At 37.9% G+C, this 10,880-nt stretch overlaps 1 protein-coding gene across 1 annotated transcript in view; it reads right to left on the bottom strand.

Annotated features, from left to right (window-relative positions):
* The window catches only part of LOC144245149 (5-hydroxytryptamine receptor 3B-like), a 31,195-nt gene that overhangs the window by 11,740 nt on the left and 8,575 nt on the right, over window positions 1-10,880 (bottom strand). The window lies entirely within an intron of this gene.

A 10,880-nucleotide genomic window follows, 5' to 3' on the forward strand; every position in this document is an offset into this window, starting at 1 on the left:
GCCAAAGAAAAGGTAACTAGGACTTCAGCAAAATGAAAAACTTTCGTGCTTTAAAGGACAACACCAAGGAGTAAAAAGACAACCCTCAGGGGCACCTGGATGGCTCAGGTGGCTGAGTGCTGACTTCAGTTCAGGTCATGATCTCGCAGTTCATGAGTTTGAGCCCTGCGTCAGGCTCTGTGCTGATAGCTCAGAGCCTGGAGCCTGCTTCAGATTCTGTATCTCTCTCTCTCTCTCTGTTCTTCCCCCACTCATGCTCTGTCTCTGTCTCTCTCTCAAAAGTAAATAAACTTTAAAATAAAAAAAAAGACAACCCTCAGAATGGAGACAAAGATCATATATCCGATGAGGAGTTAATATCCACAATACATAAAGAGTTTCTACAAACCCAAACAAAACAATAACCCTATTTAAAAATGGACAAGGGATTTAAATAAACAGTTCTCCAAAGTGGATATACAAATGGCTAATAAGCAGATGAAAAGATGCTCAACATCACTGCTATGGACCAAATTATGTCCTTCCAAAATTCATATGTGACTAAACTTGGAGACAGGACTTTTAAGAGGTAACTAAGTTGAAATGAGGGCACCATCTAGTAGGATTGGTGGCTTTAGAAGAAGAGGTAGAGAGAATAATCTGTCTCCTCTATGTGGATATGGAGAAGAAGGCAGACACCTACAAGCCAGAAAGACAGCTCTCACCAGGAACCCAATTGGTTAGAACTTTGATCTTGGACTTCCTGGTCTCTGGAAGTGTAGGAAATGGAGTCTACGGTCTTTGTTATGGCAGTCCAGGCAGGCTAATACAATTGCTAATCGTCAGGGAAATGCAACTCAAAACCACAGTGAAATACCTACCGCTTCACGCTTCACGCTCAATAAGATGGCTACTAAAACAAAACAAAATGAAACAAAACCAGAAAATAAGTGTTGGTGAGCATGTAAAGAAATTGGAGTCTTCATGCACTATTAGTGGGAATGTAAAAATGGTACAGCTGCTGTGGAAAACAGTGGCAGTTCCTAAAAATTTAAAAATAGAATTACCATATGGTCTAGCAATTCCATTCTTGTCCAAAAAGAAATGAAAGCAGAGACTCAGTTATTTGTACACCCATGTTCGCAGCGCCATTCTTCACAATAGCCAAGGGGTGGAAGCAACCCAAGTGTCAATCAAAGATGAATGCATAAGCAAAATGTGATATATGCATACAATGTAAAATCATTCAGCTTTAAAGAGGAAGGAAATTCTGGCACATGCTACACCATGAATGAACCTTGAGGTGACACTGCTTCCTTCCAAGTTTAAGCAGCTGAGAGATTCTGAAATAGATACTGTTTTTAAAATCAGCATTATTTACATTTGATTTTCTTCCTCTGAACTGTCATACTGTGGAACTCGGCTTTGACTTACTGACATTCTAAGAAGACTTGGGGTGTCCCCCGTGGAAGCACATAAAGGCTCAATTCTGGGCTTCGCTGCCATCACAAACAGGGGGGAGAAACTGCCCAAGTTCAAAATGTACTTTGTATTACTGGAAAATACAGCTTGTCACTCTTCTTGCACAACAAATATACTCTTACATCTATAAAATGTCCTGACCAGGTTTTTTTTTTTTTTTTTAAGTCTCTGTCACGCCAAGTCATGAACCTATCACTGACTCAGTTACATGGCTGGGGAGACCAGCATTTTATCCCATTGATTCGTGTTAACTGCCATGTTGATGCCTTTGCTGGTCTTTCCGTTCCCGCCCATTGCTCTGTCATGTTACATGTAACAGCTGTGAAGATTTTTTTAAAAAATATATTAGGGGGTGTCTGGGAGCATTTGTCATTCAGTCCTAAAGAACACAATGTCAAAAAGGAGTTTGAGGCTAAAACTGGAATCTTTTTTTCTTTTTCTTTTTTTTTTTTTTTGTCGTCAAAGGAAACAAGTTTCTCAATGCCAGCTGGTGAACATAATTGGTTCTCTGGTGGCATTATTCACAGCTTTTCCCTCTGTGTATCTCTCTCTCTCTCTCTCTCTCTTTTTTCTTTAGCTACCTTCCATCTTGCTTGTTAAAAGCAAAGGATATTTCAGAGAATTGGAATTCATTAGTCTTCCTAACAGAGGGAGTCTATTTAGATCTAAATTGGTGGTTAGCAAATACACAGATAATTCCCGCACATTCTTATTTATCTTTCCCAGTTCAGAAGACTATAGAAACAGATGCCTCAACGTCTGGCTGGGAGGCTCTAGTCAATGGGCTGGAAGACAAAGGTATCTGGGATTCGGAATTGACAAAACTCAATAGAAACAAATTGAAACTCTTCAGTGTTGAGTAGATTATCTCTATAATCAGATTTCCCTAAGGTACTCATAATACCCAGAAATTCTATGACAAGACTGTAGTCTTTCATATAAATGAAACAGGAGGCAAAACATAATGGAAGCAAGGTGCCGCGATGGGAGCTGGGCAGAAAGCTCTTCACGCCAAACACGAGTTGCCCGCAGCTCAGTTGTCACCAGATGCACCCAACAGGTTATCAATACACACTGGGGGTGTCCTTGGCTGGTCTGCACGCCAGGTCATCAAGTCCTTCCAAACCGGCCCTGCCTCCAAAATGAACTCTGCCAAATGCAATAGAGACGTTTGCAAAGCCTATTGGACGAAGCCATTCATGAGGACAGTACTAAAATTGGCACTTATATATTTTGATTAACTAATTGCTTGACAAATATCTATCTACTATATTTGAAGCAAGCCATGTTGCGCTGCATAGTGTGGGGAATACGAATATGAGTAAGCAAACATCTTCCCTCAAGCAGCTTATTAATAAATTAGGGTATGTGACATTTTAACAAATAACTATCCATGTGTGTTAAGAAATACACAGGGGCACCTGGGTGGCTCAGTCAGCTGAGTGTCTTGACTTCAGCTCAGATCATGATCTCATGGTTATTGGGTTCAGGCCCTGCATCGGGCTCTGTGCTGACCGCTTGCCTGGAGCCTGGAGCCTGCTTTGGATTCTGTGTCTCTGTCTTTCTCTGCCCTTCCCCTGCTCATGCCCTGTCTCTCTCAAAAAAAAAAAAAAAAATTAAAAAAAGTTTTTAAATGTATACAGACTTCAATGGACTTAAAGGGAGGAGATATTGCTGTCAGCTTGCAGAATTGAGGGAAATCTTTCTCAGAAGTGGAGATTTGAAGGATTAGAATATTTTGCATATGGAGAAGGGAGACAAAGACATTTAGTGGAGGAAACAGCACATAGGCAGGAAACAAGGAGTTGATTTCATTGTAGTATTGAGGAGACAGGGCTAAGACAGTAGACAGGGATACTACTAGAGGGATAGAATAAAAGATGTTTCCAAATTTCTGAAGGAAAGTCTGTCTTATCTAGTAACGGGGGTAAGTCTAATGTATTCTAGTAAAAATTAGTATATTCCACGACAGTGGAGAAAAACATCTTTGAAAAAGTAATGGTGTTCTCCTTAACTACCATAGGGATCCAGTTTTATTTTCTTTTATTGGGATAGAAAGAAAGAATGAGGTTAAAAAAAAATCCAATTTGACAGAGTTGTTCTAAGGGAAAATATGAATATAGAAACTTTATTCCTTTTCTATATTTATCTCCTAATAAGCCTCTAAGGGAAAGCCTGAGCAATTCTACTTTATCGTAATCAATATGAAATAGAAAGTGGGAGGATGTGCCGGGACCTAGAAGGCCTCTCTTATTCCCTTTCTCAAAGCTGATTATACATCTGTCCTGGGGTTTCACATGACATGGTTCATATCATGTGTCTTTATTCAAATCATGCTATTCCCACTGTCTAATGTCTGGTAAACGACGCAGTCGTAATAGCTCACGGACAAGCAGCAAGGACTGACATTTCTTAAATAGGTGAAAATATAGCCCCAGGAAATTAAGTCTCAAGAATTTTAGTTCAATATCCAATTACAGAGGGCATTTAAGGGAGTTTTCTGTTGGAGCTTTCTGTAAGAGTAGGCCTTTGGAGGAGGGGTGGAGATCTCCTGGCATTTAATCAAATAATATTTTCTAGGATCTTAGGTCTAGTACTTTTGCTAAAACTGAGATTTGTGTGTGTGTGTGTGTGTGTGTGTGTATCATTTAAATGTTCCTGTTTACAAAGAAATAATGATTGGGGATTTATCTAAGCTGGAGGAAAATGATGCTAAAATATCTTGCTTCAGACAAAAAAAATAATCTAAACCCTGTTATATTGATTATACTTTCAGTTTCAATTTTTTTCCATCAATTAGAATGCCTAATTCTCAGTCCAAAAAATCAGTCCATGATTCTCAGCACAGCACTAAGATATTAACATAGAAAACTACCTCTATTTAAATAAAGAGAAATTAGGGGTGCCCGGGTGGCTTAGTCGGTTAAGCGTCCGACTTTCGCTTAGGTCATGATCTCGCGGTTCGTGGGTTTGAGCCCCGCGTCGGGCTCTGTGCTGACTGCCAGCTCAGAGCGTGGAGCCTGTTTCGGAGTCTGTATCTCCCTCTCTCTCTGACCCACCCCTGCTCACGCTGTCTCTCTCTCCTAGAAATAAATAAATAAATAAATAAATAAATAAATAAAAATAAATAAATAAATAAAGAGAAATTACTAAGTGATTTTAATGAAGTACATTAAAATACTAGCATTGTATTGTGGGGTATATCATGTATTTAAATATAAAATTGAAGGCAAAAGTAGTAAAAAGACAGTGGAGCAGGTAAATGGGATGTTCCTGTTGTAAGATCTGTACACAGTGTGTGAAGGATAGTAACATCAATTCTAAGTAGACTGAATGAAGTGAATGATGGGTATGGAAATCCCTAAAACAATGTAAAAAAATGATTCAGAAAAAGGCCAAAAAGTCAATAAAAGAACTAAGATCAAATATTTTTAAAATATTTTCTTTACTTAAAAGAAGGCAGGAGAGGAAGGAACAAAAGAAAGAGAACAGCAGCAAAAACAGATGGGCCGACTAGGGAACAAACAGAAAGCCGGTACTGGTAGATGGACGAAATGCTTCAGTTAAAACGCATAGACTGACAGGTTAGAAAAGCAATGCCCTGGGGTACAACTCAGCAACAAAACAATGAATTGAAGATTGTGCGCAACTTGGATGAACCTGAAGGGAATTATACTGAATGAAAAACCCTATCTTGAAGGGTTACATACTTATGTTTGCAATTATATAATATTCTTTTTTTTTTAAGTTTATTTATTTATTTTGAGAGAGAGACAGAGAACGTGAGTGAGGGAGGGGCAGGGAGAGAGGAAGAGAGAGAATCCCAAGCAGGCTTCATGCTGTGGGCACAGAGCCTGATGGGGGGCTTGAACCCATGAACTATGAGATCATGACCTAAGCCGAAATCAAGAGTCAGACGCTTGACTAACGGAGCCACCCAGGTGCCCCTATGTGACATTCTTAAAATAACATAATTACAAAGATGGAGGAGAGATTTATTGGTTGCCAGTGGTTAGGAATAAGGGGCAGGGACAAGGGTGTGGCTGTAAAAGATCAGAACCAGGTAGCCCTGTGGTGATGACTGTGTAGCTTGATGCGTGGTAGTGGAGGTCGCACAAAGTTACATAGATGGTAACGCTGCATAGAAGCTCACACACACAGAGAAATAAATATATGTAAAACTGGAGAAATCTGATCAACTGTGTGGATTGAACTGATGTCAGTTTTCTAGTAATGATACTATATTTGCCTAAGATGTTAACACTGGGGGACACCGAGTAAAGGGTGTGAAGAACCTCCCTCTAAATTTATTCGCAAGATCCAACTATATGTTGTCTCCAAGAAATGACTTTGAATGCAATGTTGCGTGGAAAGATGGAAAATAAAAGGATGGCAAAACACACCCCATGCAGAAAGTAAGCAGGAGAAAAACTTCAAGGAAAAGAATATTACGAGGCATGAAGAGGGGTATTTTATAATGATAAAAGGATCTGTTCATGGGGAAGGAATGTAATTCTAAATGTATACGCCCCTAATAACAGAGCAGAGAAACAGACAAAGCACAGTTATAGTTGGGGATTTTAATACTCCTCAGTATGAAATTAATAAAGCAACAAGAATTTAAAAAGTTAGAGATTTTAACAATACTATCAAATACATCAAATTGATGTTTATGGAATAGTACACCCTTCTAATATTGTACTGGAGGTTTGAACCAGTGCAACAGGCAGTAAAAGGAAATGCAGGTATAAAAGTGGAAATAAAGATCAAAAACTGTCTTTATTCTTAGATAACATGACCTTCTACACAAAAAATCTGAAAGGATCTACCAAAAAAAAGCCTCTAAAGGGGCACCTGGGTGGTTCAGTTGGTGAAGTGTACAACTTTGGCTCAGGTCATGATCCCACCGTTCGTGGGTTCAAGCCCCTGTCGGGCCCTGTGCTGACAGCTCAGAGCCTGGAGCCTGCTTCAGATTATTGTCTCCCCCTCTCTCTGTCCCTCCTCCACTTGTGCTTTGTCTCTCTCTCTCAAAAAATAAATAAATACTTAAAAAAAAGGCTCTAAAACTAATAAGGTATTGTAAGGCAAATACATATAAATCAACTGTATTTTTGTATGCTAGTCACAAACAGAGATTCATTTTAAAATACCATTTATAGGGGCACCTGGGTGGCTCAGTTGGTTAAGCGTCCGACTTTTGCTTAGTTCGTGGGTTCGAGCCCCATGTCAGGCTCTGTGCTGACAGCTAGCTCAGAGCCTGGAGCCTGTTTCAGACTCTGTCTCTCTCTCTTTCTGACCCTCCCCTGCTCACGCTGTCTCTCTCTCTCTCTCAGAGATAAATAAAAAACATTAAAAAAATTTAAAATACCATTAATAAAAGTTATGAAAATTTCAATGTGAAATTCTTAGGGATACATTTAAACAAATATGTGTAAAGTGCTGAAAACTACAAAATATTACTAGGAGAAATTAAAGAACTAAATAAATGGAGAGGTAAAATGTCCTCATGGATTGCAAGACTATTGTTAAAATGTTGATTCTCCTCAAATAGATCTTTAAATTTAATACAATCCCAATAAAAATTCTAGCAGATATTTTTAAATAGAAATTGATTCTAAGGTTTATATGAAAATGCAAAGGACCTAGAAGAGTCAAAATGATTTTCAATCAAAAGAACAAGGTTGGAAGACATACTCTATGTCAAGTCTTCTGTAATGCTGTGGTAATTGGGACTGTGTACTGATATAGGAAGAAACATTGATTAGTTGGACAGAATAGGGTCTAGAAATAGACTCAAAATATATAAAGAACTCCTGCAATTCACTAAGACAATAAGCAACGCTATTTTAAAACTGGGTAAATGATCTGAGCACTTTACCAAAAGAGATATCAATTGGCAAATTAGTGCATGAAAAGATATTCAAGGTCATTAGCCTTTAGCGAAATGAAAGTTAAAAAACCACAGTAAGCTATCACCGCAAATATACTAGAATGGTTAAAATTTATAAAGGTGGACAATAAAGTGCTGGCAACCACGTGGAGGAATGAAACTCTCACATACTGGAGGTGGAATGCAAAATAATATGGCCACTTTGGGAAACAGTTTGGGAGCATCTTATAAAGTTAAACACAAGCTTATCATACAAGTCGCAATCTTACATCTAAGTATTTATCCAAGAGAAGTGAAAACACATGCAAATGTGTCTAGTGGCTTTAACTCATAATTTCCCCACTTTGGAAATATTCACACGTCCAACAACTGGTAAACACATAAAGTGACTGCAGGACACCCACACCACAGAATGCTACTGGCTCTGCAGCAGAACGTGGGTGGCTTCCAAGGCAGCCAGCATGCCGCATGGAAGGAGCCAAAACAAAGGGAAAAATATCATGATTCCATGTATATGGCTTTCTGTAAAGCAAAACTATAGTGAAAAAGCTAAGATTATGGGTTGCCAGGTATTGGAGTTGGGGGGAAGCAACTGGCTTTCAAAAGGTTGTTTAAGGGCGCCTGGGTGGCTCAGTTGGTTAAGTGTCTGACTCTGGCTCTGGTCATGATCTCACAGTTTGTGACTCTGAGCCCTGCATTGGGCTCTGGGCTGACAGCACAGAGGCTGCTTTGGATCTTCTGTCTGCCCCTCCTCAGCTCGTGTGCGCTCATATGTGCTTACTCTCTCTCAAAAATAAACAAACACAAAATTAAAAAAAATAAAAAGATCTTTCATTTTATGTAATTTGTATCTCAATTTTAAAATGCTTCAAAATCTTGTAAAATACAGTGAAAGCAGTGCTTAGAGGAAAATTTACAGCCATAATTGCTAAAATTAGAAAGAACAAGATTTAAAATCAATGATCTAAGCTTCCACTTTAAGAAACTAAGTGAAGAAAAACAAATTAAATGTAAGTAGAAGAAAGAAAACAAAGAAAGAGCAGATACTAGTGAAATAAAAAACAACAGATAAAATTCAAAGCCAATATTTGGTTCTTTGAAAAAAAAGTACATAAAACTGACAAAGCTTTCACAGTTTTGGTTAAGGGAAAATAAGAGAAAACACAAATTACCAACATGAGGAACGAAAAACACAATATTGTAAGCAAATGAATATGACAACTTGGATAAAATAAATCCCTTTAAAAATACAAACTACTAAACGTGACACAAGAAGAAATAGGAAATACAAACATTCTTACATGTGTCGATTAAACTGAATTCACACATGTTTTTGAGATAGAGAGAGAAGGAGCATGCACGAGTTGGGGACAGGGCAGAGTGAGAGAGAGAGAGAATCTTAAGCAGTCTCCATGCTCAGTGTGGAGCCTGAATCAGGGTTCAATCTCATGACCCTGGGATCATGATCTGAACTGAAATCAAGAGTCGGAGACTCAACCAACTGAGCCATCCAGGCACCCATGAATTCACATTTCAGTATCTTCTCACAAAGAAAACTCTAATCTTAGATGGTTTTACTGGTGAATTCTATCAAACATTAAGGAAAAAAACTATACGGGCTCCTGAGGGGCTCAGTTGTCAAGCAGCAGACTCTTGGTTTCGGCTCGGGTCATGATCTCACGGTTGGTGGCATCAAGTCCCACATCAGTCTCCATGCTGATGGTGAGTGGAGCCTGCCTCTGATTCTCTCTCTCTCCCTCTCTTTCTACTCCTCCCCTGTGAGCACTCATCCTCTCTCAAATAAATAAACTTAAAAAAATTTTTTGGAAAGAAAAGAAAAATATCCACATTACACAACTCCTTCAGAAAATTGAAGAGGGAACATTTTAAACTAGTTTTTTAAGGCCAACATATCTCTAATACCAAAACCAGACATGTGTACATTCAAGAAATAAAAACTATTGTCCAATACTCTATGAACATAGATGCAATCTATATTAAGTAGGAATTTAAATCCAGAAATATATAAAAAGGAAAACATATCAAGATTAAATGGGATTTATCCTAGGAATGCAAGGATGATTTAACATTTAAAAATCAACTAAAACAATTTATCCTATTAACTGCATAAAACAGAAAAATTATCTGTTCATCCAAATAGATGGAGAAAAAACATTTGATGTAATTCAATATGCATTCATGATTTAAAAAAACAAACAAACAAACAAAAAAAAACAGAAGAAAACTCTCAGTGTATAAGCAATAGGAACTTCCTCAACCTGATAAAGAACATCTATGAAAAACTATAGCTAACATCATATTTAATGGTGAAAAATTTTCCCCTAAGAATGGGAATAAACAAGGATGTCTGTGCTCACCATTTCTGTTAACGTTGCAGGAGAGGTCTTGGGCAGTACAATTTGGCAATGAAAAAATAAACAGCAGAAACAGATCAGAAAGGAAGAAGTAAAACTATCTGCAGGTGACATGATTGTGTATGTAGACAACATTAATCTATTAAAAAAACCCTACTAGAATTAGTAAGTAAATTTAGTAAGGCCACAGCATACAAAGTCAACATGTATTTCTCTATAATAATAACAAATAAATAGAAAATAAAAGGTTACAAGTAACAATTATAACAGCATCAAAAATACTTTTGGATACTTAATTTAATACAAGTATATGTAAAGCTTCTACACTGAAAATTATAAAACACTGCTGAAGACCCAAATAAATGGAGAGATACAATATATTCAAGGACTAGAATATTCAATATTATTAAAATGTCAATTCTCCCTTAAATTACTCTGTAGGTGCCATACCATTCTAAACGAACTCCCAGCAGTTTTTTTTAAATAGAAACTGACAAGCTGAGTATAAAATTTATGTAGAAATCCAAAGGTCCTAAAAAGCTAAGCTAGCTCCAAAATGAAGAACAAAGTCCTTTCTTACACTGTCTGATTTCAAGAGAAAGAGCCAGACACGTATCTGTCAGTTTAATTTTCAGTCAAGGTATCAGTAATTCAGTGGGAAAAAATGATGCTGAAACAACTCCTGGCTAAATGCAAAAACCAAACCAAAACACAAAAACGATAAAATCCTTGATCTATATCTCTCACGCCATCACAAAGATTAATCCTTAATAGATCATAGAACTAAATCTAAGGAGCTAAAAACTGTAAGTCTTCTGACAGAAAATACAGTAAAATATGTCTGTGAACTTGGAGTCGTGAAGATGTCTTAGGATCTACAAGGCACTAACCACAACTAAACAATTGATTTAAAATGGACTTCACTGGGGGCATCTGGGTGGCTCAGTCAGTTACATGCCCAACTCTTCATTTCAGCTCAGGTCATGACCTCAGTAGGTTGGAGTCCCCTGCCAGGCTCTGCAGTGACATGACAGCAAAGAGCCTGCTTGGGATTCTCTCTTTCTCTCTCTGTCTGCCCTTTCCCCGCTTGTGCACATGCTCTCTCTGGCTCTCTCTCAAAAATAAATAAATAAACTAAAAAAAAAAAAAAAGGA

The sequence above is a fragment of the Crocuta crocuta genome, unplaced genomic scaffold (assembly GCF_008692635.1).
Source record: "Crocuta crocuta isolate KB4526 unplaced genomic scaffold, BGI_CrCroc_1.0 scaffold374, whole genome shotgun sequence".
Taxonomy (NCBI): Eukaryota; Metazoa; Chordata; class Mammalia; order Carnivora; family Hyaenidae; genus Crocuta; species Crocuta crocuta.